Below are 24,880 nucleotides of genomic sequence, written 5' to 3' on the forward strand. Positions count from 1 at the left end.
GATTTTTAAAAATGCCTGATGCTTGCATTACTTGCTAATCTACAGAAGCAGAAGGACAAATCCATCTTTAAAGTAATCATTATATTTAGTTATAAGTGCATCAGTATGTTAGGGTTACCAAAACACGCTCTGGCAATAAGCATGTGGGATGTAGCAACAGCTGAGAATTACAATTTAGCTGCAGATAAAGTCAGATCCTTGGCGGGGGGATGGTCTAGAATAAACCATATTCTAAAGACCATATAATAAAATCTGCTAGCCTGGTCAATGTGTCTGCAAAGCCCTTAGAGATCCTGAGATGCAGTGCACTGCATGAGTGCAAAGTTATTAGTCACAAGCTTGAGAGTGTAACGGGAGGATTTTTTTCTCAGAAGTGCATTATTATTTCTTCTACTTCCAACAGCTGAATGCTTTGCACCATGAATTGATTCGCTTCTAATGATATTTTTCAAAAACCTGTTAGCCAAAAATATGGGTTTTCTCCTCTGTTGAATACAATATGTATATTCTTGTAGACACCTGCATACAAGGTGCAGCTGCCCCCTGCTGATTTTGTTTCTGGCTCTCATTCTTTTACCACTCCACCGCTTGCTGACTTTCCCTCCTTTTTTTTTTTTTTTAAGTTTCTCTCATTCATTCGAGGGATGTGATCATTCCCCTCTGTTCGACATTGGTGAGGCTTCATCTGGAGTACTGTGTCTAGTTTTGCCCACACACTACAAGCAGGATGTGGAAAAATTGGAAAGAGTCCAGTGGAGGGCAACAAAAATGATTAAGGGGCTGGAGCAAATGACTTATGAGGTGAGGCTGAGGAAACTGGGCTTGTTTAGTCTGCAGAAGAGAAGAATGAGGGGGGATTTGATAGCTGCTTTCAACTACCTGAAAGGGGGTTCCCAAGAGGATGGATCTAGATTGTTCTCAGTAGTATCTGATGACAGAACAAGGAGTAATGGTCTCAAGTTGCAGTGAGGGAGGTTTAGGTTGGATATTAGGAAAAACATTTTCACTCAGAGAGTGGTGAAGCACTGGAATGGGTTACCTAGGGAGGTGGTGGAATCTCCTTCCTTAGAGGTTTTTAAGATCAGGCTAGACAAAGCCCTGGCTGGGATGATTTAGTTGGGAATTGGTCCTGCTTTGAGCAGGGGGTTGGACTAGATAACCTCCTGAGGTCCTTTCCAACCCTGATATTCTATGATCTGATCTATGATCTAAGTGGAGAATGGCTGCGCCTTTATGGCCAACCTGGGGGCGTGACTGATGGTTTTAGAAGTGGAGGCTAGGCTGGCTGTGAGCAACTGGGATCCAGGAAACTCCCACCTGTCCTTCTGAGGGCTGAACCCGTGGAGATGCAGTTGGCTACTGGGAGACAGACCCCTGTGGCTGCCTCTTGGCATCCCAGGGATGGGTTCTTACAGCCCAGGAGAAGCGGGGTTCTGGGGGGAAGGAAAAGCAGCAATGGTGAGGCTGAATGGGCTCCTTTCTGGCCAAGATGGTGAGCTGTGGTGAGTCTGGGAGTTGCCTGTAAGCCATAAGTGAACATAGTGCAGTGAAAACCGCTGCTCCATTCTGGCCGACCTGGGGGCACCATGGATGACTTGGGAGTGGGGGCAGGGCTCTGGCTGTGAGCAAATGGGATCCAGGAAGCCCCAGCCTGCCGCTTCAGGTGCCGAGTCTTCTTCTTCTCTCCGGCCTTGGGGAGCCCGGCCTTAAGCCTGCCCAGCATGTGCAGCAGCTCGAGCATTAAGCCTTCCTGTGTGCATAACCTAACTATGGCCTAGTGTAATAAGGTGTAAACTTTAGATTGTGAATTTATTTTTAATTTCCATGGTAACTTACTTTGATCTTTTATTCCTACCACTTATAATCCTTAAAACTCCATCTTTCTGTAGTTAATAAATCTGTTTTATGCTCTACTTAAACTGGTGTATTTTGCTTGAAGTTCTTGGGAAATCTCAGCTCCATTACAAGGCTGGTTCATGTACTATTCACAGTGAGGGAGGGGTGGACCCTGTGTAATAAACTCACACTGATCAGGCTTCTGATTAAGGCAAGATGGTATGATCCAGGGGTGCAAGGCTGCAGAGCTGTGGGGGGGGGCGACTTTCTATCATTAGTGTTATGAGTGGCTGCAGAAGCATTCATGTAATTCAGTTGGCTGTGTCCCTACCTACGGATGTCTGTGTAAGTGCAATATCTGCCAGAGATTCACAGCTTGTCTCAGCATCACATGTGTGAGAGGGAGTCCAGGTGGTGGGACAAAGGGCTCAGGGGTCCCACTGTTCAGGTTGCATCCCGGAGATCCCATCACAGACTTTCAACAACCACAGCGGGTGCTCACTGAGACAGAGAGAGAGATGCCAAAATAGTGATCTCCAGTGCCAGCAGACATCAAACTATCAGGAATTCTGTGCACAGAGAAGACCCTGCTAGTGGAAAATGCCTTTGAAAAAGGCCCTTCTGTCCCCAGCTGTGGTCGTACAGTGCTCAGTGCTCTGCGTTGTGGCCTCAAGAGTCATGGATGCAAGTTGAGTTACGATGACCTTTTCCTTGTCTCCACGTTTCTTAGGTGCCTCCTTCCAACACTTGTCAGAAAAAATGACCGGTTTCTTTTGGAAGCATTTGCATTGCAAGGCAGAGGCAGTCTTCTCTGCTTCCTCAAAAGATTGACCAAAAAGTGGGAGGAGTGGACACATTTGGCAAGGCACCACTGGGTGCTGCATCTCTAACCTCCACTTTACCTGGCAAGTGCCTCTGGGACTTTTCTCCCAGCTGCTCCATTTTTCATCAGTGACAATCAAAAGGAAGACGACATGACATCTGTGTGTGGACATCCCCAGCGAATCACAAGGACGTGTGGTGCAGGCTTTTGTGTTGCAGCAATTGCAGTCAAAGCAACCACCATGCCAATGCCAGTCACAGCAGCCTTTTCATCAACTCCAGGCTTGTGATTTGATTCTTTCCAATGTTTCTCTCCAAAGAAGCCTTTTCCTTAGCAAGCAATGACTTGGATACCAAGGGAGGTCTCTTCTGTTTCCTAGAAAGACACAGGAAAATGTGAGCAGAGGAGACAAAACCCATAGAACAAGGCACCACTGGGAGTTGAACCCAGGATCTCCTGTTTACTAGACAGGTGCTTTAGCCAGCTAAGCCATGGTGCCTGCCTTGTGAAGAGGCTTGCAACTGTTCCCTTTGATGGTCCAGGACAACACCTGCAAATTCCAAACTACAGACATTCCCCATTTCCCTCAAGACTTGCAAGGAAGAACTGGCAGGCCAAGCCAGGATCTTCTGGTTACTAGGAAGACACTTCAGCCAGCTCTTCCCAAAGATCACTATCTAGAGACCTTTAAACAGCCTCTGTAGATGTTCACTGACAAAGAGATGCCAAAATAGAGTTCTCCACTGCCTGCAGCCATCACACTACCAGGAGTTCTGAGCACAGAGAGGCCCCTGCTGGTGGAAAAGGCTTTGGTAGAGACTCTTCTGACACCAGCCTGTGCTCATATACTGTTTAGCACTTTGTGTTGTGACTTCAGCATCCACAGATGCCAGTTGAGTTGGGGGACATTTTTCCTGTCTCCACATTTGTCTAATGGCTCCTTTCAACACTTGCCACCAAAAAGACTTGTTTCTTTTGCAAGCGATGTACAGCTAGGCAAAGGCAGTCTTCTCCATTTCCTCAGAAGATCACCAAGCTGTGGGGAGAGAAGACACATTCAGCCAAGCTGGATGCTGAATCTCCTCTTTGTTCAGCAGGTGTCTGTGAAGGACATAAATCTCCACCGTGTAGAGGGCAAGAATAGGAGTTTATTACACACAGCACTGGCAGAGTGTCACCTTGCTTATTAGGCTCAGAGACACTGTTAATTGATTACAATAGAATATATAGATTTTCCATGGGTGGGGGAAAGTGACGGGGTAGGGAGTTCCAAACTCTGGGATAGGTTTTGCAGCAAGACATGATAAGCACAGTAGCCAAAGGTTAACAGGTTACATAATGTCTCCACCCATGGTCTCAAGTTAGCAAGTTAACATTTCATGAATACTTTGATAAAATGTTATTAGTATAAAATATCTATGCTGAATTCTGATATGAGGTCCATAGGAAAGGAACAACTCCTTTGATTGTCCAACAGGTACATACCTAGGGGTTGAGGCAAAGAAACAGTGAAAGTATATGGCAATAAAGATTGTTTTCTGTGTGTCTGAAGGCAGGCATTGGTCCCTGGGAAGGGAGGTGGAAGGATGACATATCTTATACTGACATCTGCCAACTTTTCATAAGCTCAAGGTTGGATCTCTGGGAAGAACGTCTCCCTACAGAAGAGACTTACACAATAGGAACAGGGATTCTTTGCTCAATCTGCAACTCCGAATAAGACACAATTCTTTAGTTCTTAGCTCCAACACCTGGCAATTTGCTGACCAAGCCTATCTTAGCAAGCAAGGCTTTCTGTTTATCCAGCTTTCTTTTAGCTTGTCACTATTTGCTAGGCTTCTGGTCCCTTGATTATACTCTGGACTTTGAGTCTGGAAAAGAGCTGGCACAATCCATAGACCAGGTTGTTATATAAAATGCACATGAATTTTAACCCTTCACATCCAGTAATGGCAAAGTTCTTGGTTCAGGCTTGTAGCAGTGATGGAATAAACTGCAGGTTCAAATCAAGTCTCCGGAGTCCATCCACAGTTGGGATGGGTCATTCAGTCCTTTGTACAGAGCTTCAGTTTGTAGCAAAGTCCCTTCAGAGGTACGAAGCAGGATTGAAGACAATATGAAGACGAGGCATCAGCCTTTTACAGTCTCTTGCCATGTGGTCTTTGCTTTCTTTGTCCCAAGGACACTCTATGCAGCACATGGCATAGAAAAACCTTTGAGTTCTGTGCATAGGCAGGTCCCTGCAGACCTTGCTGAGCCACAAGGCGTATCTGCCTTCTCTCAATTAGTTGATTGTAGAGCTGATGGTCCTTAATGGGCCATCAAGCAGGCTAGGCAGAACTGACACCAACTTGTCTGGCTGGGGTGTTCCTCGGAAGCATAGCACAAGTTTGAATACAGACATCATAGAGCCAATATTCATAACATCAACTACAAAAATGCTACACATCTAGAGATAGCATAATTATAATCAGCCAATCAGAACCTCTCCATAGACCCATTTCATGACAACCTTTCTATCATATTGGCTGCAAATATAGAACAGTGGTCACAATGGTGATCTATAAAGTTACAGATTATGTCAATAACATCACAGGAGGTGACACGGCATCAGTGAGACTGATATTGGAATACTGTCTCCAGTTTTGGTGTCCTCATTTGAAAAAGATACTGTGAAATTGGAGCTGGGGCAGCAAAGAGCCACCAAAATATTCTGAGGACTGGAGAAAAATACCTTCTAGTGAGTTATTGAAAGAGCTCAACCTGTTTAGCTTATCAAAAGAAGATTGAAAGGTGACTTCACTGAAGTGTTGAAGTGCCTTAATGGAGAGAAAAGATTGGGTATTAAAGGGCTCTTGAATGGAGCAGAGAAAGACATAACAAGACCCAATGATTGGAAGGTGAAAAGAGACAAATTCATGTTACAACTAAGCCCGAAATAATCAACAGTGAGGATGATTCACCACAGGAACAAGCTACCAAGGAAAGTGGTGGATTCTCAATCCCCTGATGTCATTCAATGAAGACTAGATGCCTTTCCCCCAAAAGTAGCTCTTGTGTCATGCAGGAGGTCTGTGATATGCAGGGGGTCAGATTAGCAGCACTAATGGTCTCTTCTGGCCATAAAGTTGACTAATTTCTGAAACACTGAGTGTAGCATTGGGAGCAGCGTCTGAAGTTTTCATGTCTAGCCAGCTTGCTGCCTAGAACGAACACTCCTTGAGTGGGGTGACCACAGGGAGTAGCTCAAACCTCCAAAGGGCCTGGCCAGGGGTAGGATATTGGCACAGCAAGGGAGGGATGTGGCAGTGACATCACAAAGGCCTTTTGCAGGATCTCAGACTATTGGTCAAAGGTGATGGGGGGTGGTAACCTCACAGAGAGATGCTGACTTCAGCCAGGCAGGACAGGGGCGAGGGGCCAGGGAAACCTCAGAGACCCCTGTGGCTTTGCTTCAGCAAGTCTCCTTCCCCAGGTCTCTCCTTGAGGACTGACAGAGTATTCGGGTTCATGGACGTGAGCACCAGGGGGAACCTCTTTCAAGTTTTCTCCTTCCCTTTTAGTGATTTTACTAGAAAACAACCATCCCTGTTTAGAAGGTAAGAGCCTCCTGGAGGTTTGAAACCTGTTCAATCTGATCTATCTGGTGACAGGACACTTCCCTTCTCTGTACCTCAGGCTCCTCCCCATCTGTCCAATGGGAACAGAGACAATTCTCGAGCTCTGGGTGGTCGTGAGGCTCGGTGAGATAAGGGGCGTTAAAGCCCTCTGTGAAGAAGAAAGGGGAGTGTCACGGTGTTTTAGCACCAAGGAATTCTAAAGTTTGCTAAAATGTCTAGTCTGCAGAAACAAGAAATGGTCGGGGCCAAACTTTTTAACCACTGCCTTTTTTGAAGCCCACTCAAGGATGTGAATCCCTGTCTTTTAGGTACCCGAGGTTCTTTGCCAGCAGGAGAGAAGAGGTTCCTGCCTCCGTTTTTGTGGCCTAAACAAACCAGGTGTTGTGCCCCAGTTCTCGTCTGAGATACCTGAAAAAGAACATCTTCCCATGCATGAACAAGACAGGACCTGTCTCTGAAAGGGGAACAAAGAGACCCCTGGGACTTACAGACTAGCTACCCTCACTGCCATAGCTGGAGAGATTCTGTAATACATTCTTAAACAATAAATTTGTCAGTAGCACCTACAGGATAATTTGGTCCTTAGGACGAGTGAGCATGGATTTGTCAAGAACAAATCATTCCAAACCAATCCTCTTTCCTTCTTTCGCTGGGTTCTGGGCCTGGTGGAGGTGGGTAAACAGTAGATGGGACCTAGCTTGGTGTTACTAAGGCTTTTGACACAGTCCCGTAGGACATTCTCACAAGCAAACGAGGGAAATGCAGTCCAGCTGTAATCAGTGTAATGTTGGTGCAGAGCTGGTTGAAAGCCCAGACTCCAGGAGCCTTTCTCCATGTTTGGTTGTCTAACGGAGAGGGTGTACCTAGTGGGTCCAGCAGAGATCAGTCCGCAGTCCGGTACTATTCAATATTTTCATGAATGATTTGGAAAATGGAGTGGAAAGCTTGCTTCTAAAATTTACAACTGACATCAAGCAATTTGGAGCGCAGGATTGGAATTCAAAACGCCCTTAACAAATTGGAGACTTGGTCTTTTTGAGCCAAACTCCAGAGCTGGGCCCCTCTCTCTAGATTGGGCTGAAGTGAAACCCCAGAGCCAAACACTCCTCCTGGGCAGTGCGCTCCTCCCTTGAATGGTCAGATGCTGCTTAGCACAGTCAGAGCAGCTTTTGCTGGGGGATTCTCCCAGCACTTTCCAATAGCGGGAAAGTATGAAATCCCCATTTGACTGCTGGGGACAGAGCCCTAGAGCGGGGAGCAACTTACCCAATGTCCCCAAGGAAAAGGAAAACAACCTGCAGTGGAACCAATAGGAAACCCAGCAATGGAACTCAGGAGTCCTGACTCCCAATCCCCTGGTCCAGTCACTGCAGCGGAGCACACTCCCTCTAAGAGGCAGGGGGAGTGGCCATGAGGGCCTGCTTGTAATTGCCAGCTGTGGGAGGGAGTGTGCAGCAGTGGTTAGCAAAGGGGGCTGGAAAGAAGGACTATGGGGTCCCATCCATACTTCTGACACTTGCTGTGACCCTGAGCCAGTAGCTTCCCCTCCCCAGGCCTGTTTCTCATCAGTAGGGTGGGGGTCGCAGTCCCGGGGCTTTGGAAGGCTCCAGGAAGGTGTGTAAAGGTCAGGAACCTGGAGGCGCTGTCACCCCCAAACTAGGGAGGTGTTCTGCACCCCCTGCTGTTGGCCAAGTTTCTCCATCCCTTGGCAATAAGATAGTCTAGAACCCCAACCAGGGTTATTCTATCTGCCACGCAAGATCCATAAACCTGGAAATCCTGGACGCCCCATCATCTCAGGAAATGGCACCCTGACAGCAGGATTGCCTGGCTATGTAGACTTCCTCCTCAGGCCCTACGCTACCAGCACTCCCAGCTATCTTCGAGAGCCAGTGACTTCCTGAAGAAACTACAATCCATTGGTGACCCTGGAGAAAACATCATCCTGGCCACTACGAAGGTAGAAGCCCTCTATACCAACATTCCACACAAAGATGGACTACAAGCCTTCAGGAACAGTATCCCCGATAATGTCACGGCAAACCGGGTGGCTGAACGTTGTGACTTTGTCCTCACCCACAACTATTTCACATTAGGGGACAATGTAAACCTTCAAGTCAGCGGCACTGCTATGGGTACTCACATGGCCCCACAGGATGCCAACATTTTTATGGCTGACTTAAAACAACACTTCCTCAGCTCTCGTTCCGTAATGCCCCTACTCTACTTGTGCTAACTTATGACATCTTCATCATCTGGTCCCATGGAAAAGAAAACCCTTGAGGAATTCCACCATGATTTCAACAATTTCCATCCCACCATCAGCCTCAACCTGGACCAGTCCACACAAGATCCACTTCCTGGACACTACAGTGCTAGTAAGCGATGGTCACATAAACACCACCCTATACTGGAAACCTACTGACAGTTATATTTACTTACATGCCTCCAGCTTTAACCCAGACCACACCACACGATCCAAGGTCTACAGCCAAGCTCTAAAATACAATAGCATTTTCTCCAACCCCTCAGACAGAGACAAACACCTACAAGATCTCTATCAACCGTTCTTACAACTATAATACCCACCTGCTGAAGTGAAGAAATAGATTGACAGTGCCAGAAGAGTACCCAGAAGTCACCTACTACAGGACACGCCCAACAAAGCAAGTTACAGATCGCCACTTACCATCACTTTCAGCCCCCAACTAAATCCTCTCCAGCGCATCATCAAGGATCTACAACCTATCCTGAAGGATGATCTCTCATTATCACAGATCTTGGGAGACAGGACAGTCCTTGCTTAAAGACAGCCACCCAACCCGAAGCAAATACTTACCAGCAACCACACTACACAAACACTAACCCAGGAACCTATCCTTGCTACAAAGCTCATTATCAACTCTGTCCACATATCTATTCAGGGACACCATCATAGAACCTAATCACATCAGCCACGCTATCAGAGGCTCATTCACCTGCACATCTCCCAATGTTATATATGCCATCATGTGCCAGCAATGCCCCTCTGCCATGTACACTGGACAAACCAGACAGTCTCTACATAAAAGAATAGATGGACACAAATCAGACATCAAGAATTATAACATTCAAAAACCTGTCGGAGAACACTTCAATTTCCCTGGTCACTCATTTACAGACCTAAAAGTCGCAATATTACCACAAAAAACCTACAAAAACAGGCTCCCACAAGAGACTCCTGAATTGGAATTAAATTGCAAACTGGACACCATGAAATTAGGCTTGAATAAAGACTGAGAGTTGATGGGTCATTACACAAAGTAAAACTATTTCCCTATGTTTATTTGTCCCCCTACTGTTACTCACACCTTCCTGAAAACCATTGGAAATGGGCCATCCTGATTATCACTACACAAGGTTTTTTTCTCCTGCTGATAATAGCTCACCTTAACTGATCACTCTTGTTATACTGTGTATGGCAATGCCCATTTTTCATGTTCTCTGTGTGTATATATATATATATATATATATATATACTCCTACTGTATTTTCTACTGCATGCATCCGATGAAGTGGGTTTTATCCCAGGAAAGCTTACACTCAAATAAATTTGTTAGTCACTAAGGTTCCACAATTATTCCTGTTCCTTTTGCAGATAAATTAATGGAGATTAAGTCTATGAATGACTATTAGCTAGGATGTTTAAGGAATGGTATCCCTAGCCTCTGTTTGTCAGAGGGTGGAGATGGATGGCAGGAGAGAGATCACTTGATCATTGCCTGTTAGGTTCACTCCCTCTGGGGCACCTGGCATTGGTTGCTGTTGGCAGACAGGATACTGGGCTGGATGGACTTTTGGTCTGACCCAGTATGGCCACTCTTATGTTCTTATGAAGAGAGGGGCAAAGCCCTCTGATGGAGTTTCTGTAGTGTAGTGGTAATCACATAGGCCTAACATGCAAAAGGTCCCTGGTTAAAAACCAGACACAAACATGATATGAGGGTTTAATTTTCCCAGCTCCTACTGGCCTGTCCCTGCTGTTGTAGGAGCAGCAGTGATTTCTGTGCTCAAAAGGTCTGTTATACTCCCCCTCCCTCCCACTTTTGTCCTCTCCCTCTCTGAATGCCTGTGAAGTGGCTTTCCCCCTCCCCCGCCCTCCTGGAATGCTTGTGGGATGAAGGGGCTGGTTGAAGAGCAGAAGAGCTCCCAGGTAGAAAAGGCATCTGGGACTCTAATTAGGCAGCACTCACACCCCCAGAGCATGGACACTGCCCAAGGTGCAGTGTGACCAACCAGATGCAGCCAAGTCATCTCTAGTCGCAGGCCATGAGGAGCAGGCCCTTAAAAGGGGAAGGGGCCCTGTGCTCAGGAGTCACTCACAATCTTGTACCTCCAGTGAATGCCCTTTGCCCTGACCTCTTGGCCAGTGGTTCACCACGTTGCATTTCATTGTGCCTCAGGAAGACTTACCCTCATCACATCGTCCATCACTGCACTGTGGGACACTTACCTTGCAGAATCCTGACATCTCCGGTGCCGAGCCAGTCCTGGGAGCGTGAGTATGTGAGTGTGACACCCCATCCGCCTTCTTTTGAGCTTAGCTATCAATATAATAAATGTGCTGCTTTCTGCCAAACTCTGGTGGGTCATTAGTCCTCCCTATGTTTACTAGTTGGCCCAGTTTCGGGTAAAACCTGCAGTAACCCCAACCTCTGCATGACAGAGGGTGGTGAATGAGCTAAGAAAAAGCCTTAGCATCAGCAGAGGAAAGCTAGAAGATCTGGGCCAGTCACCTTTTGAAGCCTTGTGGCTTGGTCTCCTCTGCCCTGGGAGGTTGGCCTATGGCAGTTGGCTCTTCCTGCTGGCCTCCTCTGTGTGATTTTCCAAAGGAGGAAGTGATCGGACTAGATGATCACAGTGGTCCCTTCTGACCTTAAAGGCTCTGAGTCTAAAAGGGAGAGGGAAGTAAAGGGAATTTTTTTAAGAAATAAACCAAACATTGTAATACAAGGATGACTCCAACAGCTCATTGTATAGTCCCGCCCCTTTCTTCCTCCACTGGGTGGTTAATGACCTGCTAGGATTTGGGACACTGATTCTCTCATTCCATCACTAAACTGATACAATGTGACTGAAATTAAACCAATTCCCAGGGGAGAAAACATCACATCATTGCATTGGTTGAAAATCAAACCCAGGTCAAGTGCTTGGAAGGGAGCTATGCTCACCACTATATCACCAATGCATTTAGCAAAAGTGCTTCTCCTACGTGCCACTTATGCTTGTCAAATGAGGCTAGACCAGCAGTGAGGAGATTTTCTGCCTGATAAAATGTACTGGATTCTCATCACTAAAAAAGGAACACCTCCATCTTCACTTGGGTTTGAACCATCAATTAGCCACCAAAGTTGTTAATCACAGGGTATGTCTACACTACAGGATTATTCCAATTTTACAGATGCCAGTTTTTGGAAACAGATTGTATAAAGTCGAGGACACAGGCCCACACTAAGCACATTAATTCGGTTGTGTGCGTTCATGTACCAAGGCTAGCATCAATTTCCAGAGCGTTGCACTGTGGGTAACTGTCCCATAGTTCCCACAGTCTCCCCCGCCCATTGGAATTCTGGGTTGAGATCTCAATACCTGAAGGGGCAAAAACAGTGTCATGAGTGAGTCTGGGTAAATGTCATCACTCAATCCTCCCTCCGTGAAAACAACGGCAGACAATCATTTGGCGCCCTTTTCCCTGGATTGCCCGGGCAGACGCCGTTGCCCAGCAACCATGGAGCCCATTCAGCCTTTTTTCATTCTCACCGTATGTCTACTGGATGGTGCTGACAGACATGGTACTGCAGCGCTACACAGCAGCATCCCCTTGCTTTTTGCAAGTTAGCAAAGATGGTTACCAGCCCTACTGTACCGTCTGCTGCTTTGCAAGTTGACAATGACAGTTACCAGTTATACTGTACCGTCTGTTGCTGTCATGGGTGCTCCTGGCCGGCCTCAGTGGGGTCGGCCACGGGCTTATGGACAAAAATAGGAATGACTCCCCAGGTCATTCTCTTCTTTAAGTTTTGTCTAATGGAGAGTCAGTTCTGCCTAGACTATCAGGCAAGCCTACTAAAGAACCAGAGGGGCAAAAGGGCTCTCCAGGTCAGAGCCCTAGAGATCCCGCAGAAATGATGAGCTGCATGCCATTCTAGGGGGTGCCCCTGCAACAACCCTACCCTTTGCTTCCCTCCTCCCCTACCCCTCCTGGGCTACCATGGCAGTTATCCTCCCATTTGTGTGATAAAGTAATAAAGAATGCAGGAATTTGACACAACACTGACTTTATTGCTTCTGCAAGCAGGGATCAAAGGGAGAGGGGAGCGCAGCCTCCAACTGCTATGATATTCCAGGCATGACTAAATCTCCATTAGACAAAGCTTAAAGAAGAGAATGAACCTGGGAGTCATTCCCATTTTTGTCCAGGCACCCCTGGCCTACCTCACCGAGGCCAATCAGGAGCACTCACGGGACGACGATGATGGATACCAGTCCTACTGTACAGTCTGCGGTCTGCAAGGAAAGGGAAGGGAAGGGGATGCTGCTGTGTAGCGCTGCAGCATCACATCTGCCAGCAGCATCCAGTAGACATACAGTGACATTGAAAAAAGGTGAAAGAGGATTTTTTTTTCCCTTTGCTTTCATGGGGGCAGGAGTCGGGGGAACGACATATACACTGAACAACCCGCGACAATGTTTTTGACCCTTCAGGCTTTGGGAACTCAGCCAAGAATTCAAATGTTTTTTGGAGAGTGCGGGAACTGTGGGATAGCTACAGTCATCAGTCGCCCCTCCCTCCGTGAGCATCCACTTCATTCTTTGACTTTCTGGTACACTTGTCTCAGTTCCTTAAGTTTCAGCACTGCGTTGAGTCCCTGTTGTGGCCTCTGTCCATCATAGCCTTGGAGATTTTTTCAATATTTTGGCATTTCGTCTTTTGGAATGGAGTTCTGATAAAACAGATTCATCTCCCCATACAGAGATCAGTTTCAATATCTCACGAACGGTCCATGCTGGAGCTCTTTTTTGATTCTGGGACTGCATGGTCACCTGTGCTGATCAGTGCTCCATGCTGGGCAAACAGGAAATGAAATTCAAAAGTTCACGGGGCTTTTTCTGTCTACCTGGCCAGTGCATCCGAGTTCAGATTGCTGTCCAGAGCAGTCACAATGGTGCACTGTGGGATAGCGCCCAGAGACCAATACCGTCAAATTACAGCCACACTAACCCTAATCTGACATGGCAATACCGATTTCAGCACTACTCGTCATCAAGAAGGAGTACAGATACCGGTATTAAGAGCCCTTAATATCAATATAAAGGGCTTTGTTGTGTGGACGGATGCAAGGTTAATGTGATTTAAGGCTGCTAAATTGGATATAAGCTCGTAGCGTTGACCAGGCCAGAGAGAGCAGCAGGTTTCCCCTATTTTTCCTGCTTTCTTTTTCTTGACTAGTTTCTCCTCTGCAACAACTTGCTGTGTTTGTTTGTGAGTTTGACTAGCTCATTTGGTAAATCATCAAATTTTTAATCTTATGGTTCAAGTCCCTGGTCAGGTGATAAGCTACTCATTATATCTTAAAAATCTGTCTTTCTGGAGTCGTCTTTGATGTTTTTTCTCTTCAGGATTTTGCCTTTTCCAAGAAGGGCCTTTGTGTGGGGGGGATTGAAGGGGCAACTTCCTGACAGCCCCTCTGTCCTTGCAGGCTGGAGGAATAAAGGCCTCTGGGCATATAGCATGTTCCTCCTCTGCACACACACACAAAATATCCTTATGGAATTAGAATCACCTGCTGCCTTCCCCTGTTCTGCTGGATACCCAAATCAGGATACTCTTCAGTCTAAACCTATGTCCCCTTTTTGCCCAATGCCCCTCAGTCCCAACCCTCAGTCCCTCGTATGCTCACTGCTCCTCACTCCCAACCAGAGCCTGCTCCTTTTCACCCTTCTCCTCTGTCCCAACCCACAGCCCCCTCCTATTCCCAGTGCCCCTCAATCCCAACCCACAGCTCCCTCCTTCCCCCCAGCAGCAGGTGCTTCAGACCCCCTCAGGAAGATTTTCTTGCAAGGTTTCGTGTATGAGTTTGCATGTGGATTTTACAGTATGTTGGAAATATGTTGGGTTGCTTGCCGAAATGATCAGTTTTGGCTGGTGTTGGATTCCCAGTCTCCTTGTTATTGGGACAGGAGAAATAAAAGGTTGTTGTACTTGTTGTGTGACTCGAGGGCAGTAGAACTGTGCTTGGCAGACCCCGATGGAGGGACTCACCCTCAATTCAATAGCACTTGCTAGGCAGGGGACATTGATTCCAAAGCCAAGTGGGCTGGGGCCTGAGTTCTCATACTAAAATTTATGTGTTAGATCAACTTTAGGACAGGGTGGCTGTGGAGGGGTGAGTGAGTCCCTAGACAACATAGTGAGTACGGTGCCTTCTTATTTTCCCCCTTTTCCACCCAGGATGGCAGATGAACTCTACAGCGGCACCTCTGGGCTTGCACTGACTAAGGACAACAGCTGTGAGTGGGGTGCACAGAGGGGATGGCTCATGTTAAAGGACTTTTGGTTAATGGACTTACGAACCGTAGGGAGAAGGACACTGCCCAGCTTACTTGTGGGTGGGTCTTTTCTTCATGGTTTAGGTTTATGTGTTGGGGCTGCTGACATGACTTCTGCTAACCCTGGGCTTGCATTGCAATGTAGACGTACCCTGAGAGTGCAGCTATACTGAGATAAAATCCCTGTGGCCCGGCTGGTCTGGATCATCTGATTTGGGCTCCTGGGGCTCAGGTTGTGAGGCTAAAAGCTGCAGTGCAGACATTTGGGCTCAGACTGGAGCCCAGGCTCAGAGACCCTCACCCCTCGTGGGGTCTTGGAGGCTGGGCTCAAGCTCAAGTGTCTACACTGTAATTTTATTACCCTGCAGCACAAGCCCCACAAGCCTGAATCAGCTGACGCAGGGTTTGAGAATAGTGACTTGGGTGTGTTAATGGCAGTGTAGACGTAATTCTAGGCTATGCCCACACTGCAATGAAACACCCAGGCCTGCCCCATGCCAGCTCAGGCTCCTGGGGCTTGGGCCGTGGGGTGGTATATTTGCAGTGTAGACGTCTCGGCTCAGGCTTAATACCGGGGTCTGGGACCCCACAAGGTTGGGAAGGAGTTTAGCAAGCCAAAAAGTTAAAATGGCAGTGGAGTATTACCATGGACTCAGTGGCATTTCTCCACTGGTCTGTCTGCTTTGGGACAGGGACAATAACACGTCCTGCTGCATTCGTTATTTGAAAGGGCGGTTTAAGATTTTCATTCTCAGACACTGGGCACAAAGCAGGACTCAACCCTCGATGCAAACTAAACGAGCTGCCCATAGATTCTGGCAGCCACAATGAGCATTTGGTGTGAGAGCTCAAATCTGCCCCTGTCCCAGAGGGAGGAGGTCATCTGCAAGGGGACTGGACCACTAACCTATCAGCTCCTAACTCCCAAACTTTCAGTAACTCTATTATCAGTGGCTGTGAGCATAATTTAAACCATAAGAATAACCACACTGGGCTAGACCAAAGGCCCATCTAGCTCTGAATCTTGTCTTCTGACAGTACCCAATACCAGGTGCCCCAAAAGCCACTCCCCCAGGCACCACTGGGAGTTGAACCCAAGATTTCTTACTGACAAGGAAAGGGTTTTAGCCAGCTAAGCCATGGTGCCTGCATGTAGCTAAACCATAGTGTCTGACCACACCTGACTCACTGACATCTACACCAGGCCCTGACAAGCTTTGCTTGGGTTTGGATTCTGCAAAGTAGAGGAGCAGATGAGGTTTTCCTTGCAAGCTGTGTGTGTGTGTGTGTGTGTGTGTGTGTGTGTGTGTAAAACTTTGGCCAGGTCTGCACTACAAAGTTATTTCAGCAGAATTATATTGCTCAGGTGTGTGAAAAACACACAACTCTCCCTCGGTCAGACGCTTGTGGCTGGTGTACACACTGCAATGCCATGTCTGGTGACAAAATAAAACCACTTCGATGAGAGGCCTAGAGCTTTTTGCAGCAAACTTAATGTGACAGAGTGCCAGTGTAGATGCTGCTGTTCATTATATCACCGTAACTGGCCTCCACCAGTATCTGTCCCTCATGAGCCCCATACTATCAGAAGCTCGTTCACCTGCACATCTACCAATGTGATATATGCCATCATGTACCAGCAATGTCCCTCTACCATGTACATTGGCCAAACCAGTCTCTACGTAAAATAATAAATGGACACAAATCACATGTCAAGAATTATAACATTCAAACACAGTCGGAGAACACTTCAATCTCCCTGGTCACTCATTTACAGACCTAAAAGTCACAATATCACAACAAAAAACCTTCAAAACCAGGCTCCCACGAGAGACTGCTGAATTGGAATTAATTTGCAAACTGGACACCATGAAATTAGGCTTGAATAAAGACTGGGAGTTGATGGGTCATTACACAAAGTAAAACTATTTCCCCCTGTTTTTTTGTCCCCCTACTGTTACTCACACCTTCCTGAAAACTATTGGAAATGGGCCATCCTGATTATCACTACAAAAGGTTTTTTTCTCCTGCTGATAACAGCTCACCTTAACTGATCACTCTCGTTATGGTGTGTAAGGCAACATTCATTTTTTCAGGTTCTCTGTGTATATATATACACATCTTCCTTCTGTATTTTCCACTGCATGCAGCTGATGAAGTGGGCTTTATCCCAGGAAAGCTTACGCTCAAATAAATTTGTTAGTCTCTAAAGTTCCAAAAGTACTCCTGTTCCTTTTGCAGATAAATTAATGGAGGTTAAGTCCATGAATGGCTATTAGCCAGGATGGGTAAGGAATGGTATCCCTAGCTTCTGTTTGTCAAGAGGGTGGAGATGGATGGCAGGAGAGAGATCACTTGATCATTACCTGTTAGGTTCACTCCTTCTGGAGCACCTGGCATTGATAACTGTTGGCAGACATGATACTGGTCTGGAAGGACTTTTGGTCTGACCCAGTATGGCCATTCTTATGTTCTTATGAAGGGAGGGGCAAAGCCTTCTGGCAGAGTTTCTGTAGGGTAATGGTTATTGTGTTTGCCTAACACAAAAAAAGTCCCTGGTTTGAAACCAGGCAGGAGTGTGATGTCTTAATTTTCCCAGCTCCTAGTGGCCTGTCCCTGCTGTTGTAGGAGCAGCAGTGATTTTTGTGCTCAAAAGGTCTGTTATACTTCCCCTCCCTCCTGCTTTTGTCTCCTCTCCCTCTCTGAATACCTGTGAAGTGGCTTTCCCCCTCCCCCTACTCCTGGAATGCTTGTGGGATGAAGGGGCTGGTTGAAGAGCAGAAGAGCTCCCAAGTAGACAAGGTGTCTGGGACTCTAATTAGGCAGCACTCACACCCCCAGAGCATGGACACTGCCCAAGGTGCAGTGTGACCAACCAGATGCAGCCAAGTCATCTCTAGTCACAGGCCATGAGGTGCAGGCCCTTAAAAGGGGAAGGGGCCATGCGCTCAGCTGTGCACTCACAAGCTTGTACCTCCAGTGAATGCCCTTTGCCCGGACCGCCTGGCCAGTGGTTCTCTGCGTTGTATTTCATTGTGCCTCAGGAAGACTTACCTTCCTCACACCGTCCATCGCAACGCTGTGGGACACTTACCTTGTAGAATCCTGACATCTCCAGTGCCGAGCCAGTCCTGGGAGCATGAATATGGGAGTGTGAGTGTGACACCGCCCCCAACCATCTTCTTTGGAGCTCAGCTGTCAGTATAATAAATGTGCTGCTTTCTGCCAAACTCTGGTGGGTTATTAGTCCTACCTACACTTACTAGCTGGCCCAATTTCGGGTAACACCTGCGGTAACCCCAACCCCTGCATGACAGAGGGTGGTGAATAAGCTGAGAAAAAGCCTTGGCATCAGCAGGGGAAAACTAGAGGATCTGGACAAGTCACCTTTTGGAGCCTTGTAGCTTGGTCTCCTCTGCCCTGGGAGGTTGGCTGATGGAGGCCGGCTCTTCCTGCTGGCCTCCTTTGTGTGACTTGCCAAAAAAGGAAATGAGGCAGGAATGGGGCAAAAGAGGAAAGTCGAGCTGAGGAAGGCAGGGCAGAAGCTGAGCCCCTCAGTGCGGCTTAGTGGGGTTAGTAGAGTGCCACCATTCGTTCTGCAAAGCCTGGGGTGGTACAGTTGGCTGCTGGGAGGCAGAATCCTGTGCTTGGTGAAAGGACGACAAGCAAAGCTCTGGGAGGAGATTTGGGTGTGGGGTGCGGGCTCTGTGCTGGGGGAGGGGGTTGGGGTGCAGGAGGGGTGGCACTTACCCCAGGCAGTGCAGCTCCCAAAGTGACCGGTATACACAACCCTGCGGCAGCAGCTCCTAGGTGGGTGGGGCCAGGTCGGTCTTCATGTACCGCTGCCTGCAGGCGCTGCCCCCAGAGCTCCTATTGGCTGCAGTTCCTGGCCAATGGGAGCTGCAGAGTTGGTACTCGGGACAGGGGCAGCGCATGGAGACACTCCCCCCGCCCCAAGGGATGCTGGGACATGCCAGCCACTTCTGGGAGTGGCAAGGAGGGATGGAGGCAGAGTGGGCAGGGAGCCACCTTAGTGCTGCTGGCACATCTCTGCACACCCATGGGGGGAGGGGAGCAAAGGGCCTCCATACGCTGCCTGGAGTAGGGGCAGAGCACAGAGCTGCCTCTCCTCCTGGGTCTATTACAGGAGTGGGTGGGTGGGGTCTTTTGGCCTACGAGGTGCAGCAGGTCGGACTAGATGATCACACCGGTCCCTTCTGACCTCAAACACTCTGAGTCTAAAAGGGAGAGGGAAGTAAAGGAAATTTTTTAAAAAAATAAACCAAACATTGTAATACCAAGATGACTCCAACTGCTCATTGTATAGTCCTGCCCCCTTTCTTCTTCCACTAGGTGTTTAACGACCTGCTGGGATTTGGGACACTGATTCTCTCATTCCACCGCCAAACTGATACAATGTGACTGAAATTAAACCAATTCTCAGGAGAGAAAACATCATATCATTGCATTGCCTGGAAATCAAACCTAGGTCACGTGCTTGGAAGGGAGCTATGCTCACCACTATACCACAAATGCATCTGGTGAAAGAGCTTCTCCTACGTGCCACTTATGCTTGTCAAATGAGGCTAGACCAGCACTGAGGAGATTTTCTGCCTGATAAAATGTACTGGATTCTCATCACTAAAAAAAGAACACCTCCATCTTCGCTTGGGTTTGAACCATCAGCCTTTCAATTAGCCACCAAAGTTGTTAATCACAGGGTATGTCTACACTACAGGATTATTCCGATTTTACAGAAACCGGTTTTTGGAAACAGATTGTATAAAGTCGATGGCATGCGCCCACACTAAGCACATTAATTCGACAGTGTGCATCCATGTACCAAGGATAGCGTCAATTTCCAGAGCTTTGCATTGTGGGTAGCTATCCCATAGTTCCCGCACTCTCCCTCACCCATTGGAATTCTGGGTTGAGATCTCAATGCCTGATGAGGAAAAAACAGTGTCATGGGTGATTCTGGGTAAATGTCGTCACTCAGTCCTCCGTCCATGAAAGCAACGGCAGACAATCATTTCACGCCCTTTTCCCTGGATTGCCCGGGCAGATGCCATAGCATGGCAACCATGGAGCCTGTTCAGCTTTTTTTTACTCTCACCATATGTCTACTGGATGCTGCTGACAGACGTGGTACTGCAGCACTACACAGCAGCATCCCCTTGATTTTTGCAAGTTAGCACAGATGGTGATCAGCCATACTATACCATCTGCTGCTTTGCAAGTTCGCAATGATGGTTACCTGTTATACTGTACCATCTGCTGCTGTCATGGGAGCTCCTGGCCGGCCTCAGTGGGGTCGGCCAGGGGCGCATGGACAAAAATGGGAATGACTCCCCAAGTCATTCCCTTCTTTAAGTTTTGTCTAAAGGGAGAGTCAGTCCTGCCTAGAGTATCAGGCAAGCCTGCTAAAGAACCAGAGAGGCAAATGGCCGCTCCGGGTCACAGCCCCAGACATCCCGCCGAAATGATGAGCTGCATGCCATTCTAGGGGGTGCCCCTGCAACAACCCCACCCGTTGCTTCCCTCTTCCCCCACCCCTCCTGGGCTACCGTGGCAGTTATCCTCCCATTTGTGTGATGAAGTAATAAAGAATGCAGAGATTTGAAACAACACTGACTTTATTGCCTCTGCAATCACAGCTCAAAGGGGGGAGGGGAGGGGAGCCTCCAGCTGCTATGATATTCCAGGCAGGACTGAATCTCCATTAGAAGAGAATGACCTGGGAGTCATTCCCATTTTTGCCCAGGCGCCCCCGGCCGACCTCACCCAGGCCAGCCAGGAGCACTCACGGGATGACGATGACGGATACTAGTCCTACTGTACTGTCTGCCATCCGCAAGGGAAGGGAAGAGGATGCTGCTGTGTAGCGCTGCAGCACCACGTCTGCCAGCAGCATCCAGTAGACATACGGTGACATTGAAAAATGGTGAGAAATATTTTTTGTCTCTTTGCTTTCATGGGGACCGGGAGCGGGGGGGACAACATATACCCTGAACAAACCACGACAATGTTTTGACCCTTCAGGCTTTGGGAGCTCAGCCAAGAATTCAAATGGTTTTCTGAGAGTGCAGAAACTGTGGGATAGCTATAGTCGTCAGTTGCCCCTCCCTCCGTGAGCGTCCATTTCATTCTCTGGCTTTCTGGTACGCTTGTCTCAGCTCCTTAAGTTTCAGCACTTTGTTGAGTCTCTGTTGTGGCTTCTGTCTATCATAGCCTTGGAGATTTTTTCAAATGTTTTGGCATTTTGTCTTTTGGAACGGAGTTCTGATAGAACAGATTCATCTCCCCATACAGAGATCAACTCCAGTATCTCCCATATGGTCCATGCTGGAGCTCTTTTCTGATTCTGGGAGTGCATGGCCACCTGTGCTGATCGGCGCTCCACGCTGGGCAAACAGGAAATGAAATTCAAAAGTTCACTGGGCTTTTCCTGTCTACCTGGCCAGTGCATCCGAGTTCAGATTGCTGTCCAGAATGGTCACAATGGTGCACTGTGGGATAGCGCCCGGAGGCCAATACCGTCAAATTGCAGCCAAACAAACCCTAATCTGACATGGCAATACTGATTTCAGCACCACTCATCATCAGGAAGGAGTACAGATACCGGTATTAAGAGCCCTCTATATCGATATAAAGGTATTCGTTGTGTGGATGGGTGTAGGGTTAATGCGATTTAACACTGCTAAATTGGATATAAACTCATAGTGTTGACCAGGCCAGAGAGAGCAGCAGGTTTCCCCTATTGTTTCCTGATTTTGTTTTCTTGACTAGTTTTTTCTCTGCACCAAGTTGCTCTTTTTCTTTGTGAGCCTGGCTACCTCAGTTGGTAGAGCCTCATATTCTTAAACTGAGTGTTCAGGGTTTAAGTCCCTGGTCAGGTGATGAACTGCTCGCTATATCTAAAATATCTGTCTTTCTGGAGTTGTCTTTGATGTTTTTTCTCTTCAGCATTTTCCCTTTCCTCAGAAGGGCCTTTGTGTGGGGGGGATTGAAGGGACAACTTCCTGACAGCCCCTCTGTCCTTGCAGGCTGGAGGAATAAAGGCCTCTGGGCATATAGCATGTTCCTCCCCTGCACACGCGCGCGCGCGCACACACACACACACACACACAAAATATCCCTACGGAATGAGAATCACCTGCTGCCTTCCCCTGTTCTGCTGGATCCCCAAATGACAATGCTCTTCAGCCTAAACTCATGTCCCCTCAGTCCCAAACATGTCCCTCCTATGCACACTGTTCCTCAATCCCAACCAGAGCCTGCTCCTCTTTATCCCTCTCCTCTGTCCCAACCCACAGCTCCCTCCTATTCCTAGTGCCCCTCAATCACAATCCACAGACCTCTTCTCCTCACGCTGCTCCTCAACCCCAACCCACAGCTTCCTCCTTCCCTCCAGCAGCAGGTGCTTCAGACCCCTCAGGAAGATTTTCTTGCAAGGTTTCCTGTATGAGTCTGCATGTGGATTTTACAGTATGTTGGAAATATGTTGGATTGCTTGCCAAAATGATCACTTTTGGCTGGTTTTGGATTCCCAGTCTCCTGGTTATTGGGGCAGGAGAAATAAAGGGTTTTTATCCTTGTTGTGTGAATCGAGGGCAGCAGAACTGTGCTTGGCAGACCCCGATGGAGGGACTCACCCTCAATTCAATAGCACTTGCTAGGCAGGGACATGGGTTCCAAAGCCAAGTGGGCTGGGGCCTGGGTCCTAATACTAAAATTTATGTATTAGATTAACTTTAGGTCAGGATGGCTGTGGAGGGGTGAGTGAGTGAGTCCCTAGACAACATAGTGAGTATGGTGCCTTTTTATTTTCCCCATTTTCCACCCAGGATGGCAGGTGAACTCTACAGATGCATCTCTGGGCTTGCACTGAGTAAGAACAGCTGTGAGTGGTGTGCAGAGAGGGGATGGCTCATGTTAAAGGACTTTTGGTTGCTGGACACTGCCCAGCTTATTTGTGGGTGGGTCTTTTCCTCATGGTTTAGGTTTATGTACTGGGGCTGCTGACATGACTTCTGCTAACCCTGGGCTTGCATTGCAATGGAGACATACCCTGAGAGTGCAGCTATACTGAGATAAAATCCCTGTGGCCCGGCTGGCCTGGATGATCTGATTTGGGCTCTAATATGACACAAGAGCTACTTTGGGGGCAAACACATTCCAGAAAGGCATCTAGTCTTCATTAAATGACATCAGGAGATGGCGAATCCACCACTTTCCTTGGTAGCTTGTTCCTGTGGTGAATCATCCTCACTGTTGAATTTTTGCGCCCTGTTTGTAATATGAATTTGCCTCTTTTCACTCTTCGGCCATTGGGTCTTGTTATGCCTTTCTCTGCTCGATTAAAGAGCCCTTTAATACCCAGTCTTTTCTCACCCTGAAGGCACTTCAACACTTCAGTGAAGTCACCTTTAATCTTCTTTTGATAAGCTAAACAGGTTGAACTCTTTCACTACTCACTGGAAGGCATTTTTCTCCAGCCCTCAGAACATTTGGTGGCTCTTTGATGTTCCAGCAGAGCAGTTTGCAGGGACCACTGGAGTGGTTCAGGGAATGGCTGGTGGAGTGGAGCGGCTCAGAGTCCCTGCTTGCAAGAGGGGAAGTATTGCCTCCTAGAGGCACCCAGTGTGGTGGTGTGTAATTGTCCCAGGTCACTGGGTGGGGGCTCGAGCCAGTTTTGTATTGTGTTATTGAAGCAGAACGCCTAGATACTGAACCCAGCCCTTGTTTCTGCCAACTCAGAGGGGCAGAAGAGTTACAGGAATTTATCACACAACCCTCCCTGTTCCCATGGGGAGAATCTAGGGAAGGGGGAGTCATTCCTCACCTGTGTTCCCAGAAGAACTGCTAGGACTCCTTCCTGACAGCTACTCACCCCTGGATTCACCCTCAGCTCCTGGGATCTTTCTGCTCCAAAGGCTCCAGAGGCCTGGCGTTGGGAGGGCGTCACTGCACAGTCTGAAACACAAGGGAGGTTTCTGGATTTGAAGGAAGGAGCAGAAAATGGAGAGAAAAGAAACAGAGAGAAAACGCCTCATCTCTCTCCCCTCCCCATCCCAGCAAGAAATGTTACCAAGGACCAGTGTTAAGGGAAATGGTGCCCTGGGTAAAACTTAGATTTTGGCACTTCCCCATCTCCCCTGGACGATCCCCCTCTCCCTTTACCCCCTAGCTCCGGCACTCCCAACCCTTGCGCCTCCTTCACTCCAACTCCTGCCGCCTCCTGTGCCCTAAACCCTACACTGTGTCCCCTTTGCCCATAACTCCCACACTCCCCTCCTGTGCCACCAGTCACTGCCCCTCTCCCGCACCCCCTTCACCCCTGACTCCTGCACCCCCTCCTGTGCCACCAGCCACTACCCTCCTCCTGCACCCCCTTCACCCCTAACCCCTGCGCCCCAACCCCTGCCCCTCTCCTGCACCCCCTTCACCTCTAACCCCTGCGCCCCTTCTGTGCCCCTCTCCTGTACCCCCTTCACCCCTAACCCCTGTGCCCCCAACCCGTGCCCCTCTCACCCCTAACCCCTGCACCCCCGCCTGTGCCCCCAGCCACTGCCCTTCTCCTGCACCCCCCTCACCCCTAACTCCTATGCCCCCTCCTGTGCCACCAGCCACTGCCCCTCTCCCACACCCCCTTCACCTCAATCCCTGTGCCCCCTCCTGTGCCCCGAACCCCTGCCCCTTTCCTGCACCCCCTTCACCCCCATCCTTGTGCCCCCTCCTGTGCCCCGAACCCCTGCCCCTTTCTTGCACCTCCATCACCCCAACCACTGCACCCCCTCCTGTGCCCCCAACCAGTGCCTCTCCTGCACTCCCTTCACCCTTAACCCCTGCCCCTCTCACCCCTAACCCCTGCACCCCCTCCTGTGCCCCCAGCCACTGCCCTTCTCCTGCACCCCCTTCACTCCTAACCCCTGCGCCCCCTCCTGTGCCACCAATCCCTGCCCCTCTCCTGCACCCTCTTCACCCCAGCCCCTGCATCCCTCCTGTGCCC

General features: G+C 48.5%; 1 protein-coding gene and 1 non-coding gene across 2 annotated transcripts in view; both read right to left on the reverse strand.

The window, feature by feature from the left end:
• LOC115642835 (zinc finger protein 850-like) overlaps positions 1-24,880 on the reverse strand; it is a 453,819-nt gene that overhangs the window by 260,298 nt on the left and 168,641 nt on the right. The gene's annotated exons all lie outside the window — the stretch shown is intronic.
• TRNAT-AGU lies at positions 3,085-3,158 on the reverse strand. Its single transcript has one exon. It is a non-coding gene; the product is annotated as a tRNA-Thr (tRNA).

The sequence above is a fragment of the Gopherus evgoodei genome, unplaced genomic scaffold (genome assembly GCF_007399415.2).
Source record: "Gopherus evgoodei ecotype Sinaloan lineage unplaced genomic scaffold, rGopEvg1_v1.p scaffold_46_arrow_ctg1, whole genome shotgun sequence".
Classification (NCBI taxonomy): domain Eukaryota; kingdom Metazoa; phylum Chordata; order Testudines; family Testudinidae; genus Gopherus; species Gopherus evgoodei.